This window comes from Microcebus murinus, chromosome 16 (genome assembly GCF_040939455.1).
Source record: "Microcebus murinus isolate Inina chromosome 16, M.murinus_Inina_mat1.0, whole genome shotgun sequence".
Taxonomy (NCBI): domain Eukaryota; kingdom Metazoa; phylum Chordata; class Mammalia; order Primates; family Cheirogaleidae; genus Microcebus; species Microcebus murinus.
Genome location: NC_134119.1, coordinates 68,475,469 through 68,477,170, shown reverse-complemented (window position 1 = coordinate 68,477,170; position 1,702 = coordinate 68,475,469).

Below are 1,702 nucleotides of genomic sequence, written 5' to 3'. Positions count from 1 at the left end.
GGCCGCAGATAAGGCAGGTGTATAATTAACGAATATATGGCGAGCTGTATATGATAACAGCCTGGCGACCAGGGTAGGAACCGTACATGCTGAGTCCCGACCCGGTTTCCGCCCGCCTCCTGCCTCCTCTCCTACCGCACCCCTGCGTGCTCCCTGCCTTCCGCACTCCTGGTCGGTGCACCTGCCCCAGGAGCCTCCCCTGCGCCGGGGCCAGGCCTTCCTCCCCTCCTCCATTCTCACTGGGGGGGGTGCAGATGCGTGCAGGCAACACCGGTGCCCCCCCACCCCGAGAAATAGGATTCCTACCTTCTAGGCTCGTGCCCGAGAGGATGCCCTTGGCCTCTGAAGAAACCAACAGACCCTTCCCCAAAATAGGCTTTTTTTTTTCTTTTTTGAGACAGAGTCTCACTCTGTTGCCCAGGCTAGAGTGAATGCCGTGGCATCAGCCTAGCTCACAGCAACCTCAAACTCCTGGGCTCAAGTGATCCTCCTGCCTCAGCCTCCCGAGTAGCTGGGACTACAGGCATGCGCCACCATGCCCGGCTAATTATTTTCTATGTGTTTTTAGTTGGACAGTTAATTTCTTTCTATTTTTAGTAGAGATGGGGGTCTTACTTTTGCTCAGGCTGGTTTTGAACTCCTGACCTTGAGTGATCCACCCGTCTTGGCCTTCCAGAGTGCTAGGATTACAGGCGCGAGCCACCGAGCCCAGCCTACAATAGGTTTTTTTTTTTTTTTGAGACAGAGTCTCACTTTGTTGCCCAGGCTAGAGTGCCGTGGCATCAGCCTAGCTCACAGCAACCTCAATCTCCGGGGCTCAGTGATCCTTCTGCCTCAGCCTCCCAAGTAGCTGGGACTACAGGCATGCGCCACCATGCCCGGCTAATTTTTTTTTGTATATATATTTTTAGTTGGTCAATTAATTTCTTTCTATTTTTGGTAGAGACGGAGTCTCCCTCAGGCTGGTTTCAAACTCCTGACCTTGAGCAATCCGCCCGCCTCGGCCTCCCAAAGTGCTAGGATTACAGGCGTGAGCCACCACGCCCGGCCTACAATAGGTTTTTTTAAAGTCAGGTTTATTGAGATATAATTCATGTACAAATTTATAATTTTTGTGTACATGTGCAATTTTATATGAATATGATACATACTTATATAATTTCTATATGTACATGTACGAGGTAAAATTCCCCTTTTTAGTGTACAGTTCTATGAGTTTTGACAAACGTTCACAACTGTGTAATCAATTAAGACACAGAACAGATCCATCGGCCCTCGTGCCCCTTTTTTTTTTTCTTGAGACAGAGTCTCACTCCGTTAATGCCGTGGCGTCAGCCTAGCTCACAGCAACCTCAAACGCCTGGCTCAAGCGATCCTCCTGCCTCAGCCTCCCGAGTAGCTGGGACTACAGGCAGTCGCCACCATGCCTGGCTAACTTTTTCTATATATATTTTTAGTTGTCCAGCTAATTTCTTTCTATTTTTTAGTAGAGACGGGGTCTCGCTCTTGCTCAGGCTGGTCTCAAACTCCTGACCTTGAGCGATCCTCCAGCCTTGGCCTCCCACAGTGCTAGGATTACAGGCGTGAGCCGCCGCGCCCAGCCCCTCATGCCCCTTTGTAGCCAAGCCCCCCCTCGCCCCTAGCAATCGCCGCTCTGTTTCCTTCTATAGTTTTGCTTTTCTAGAATGTCGTATGAACGGAA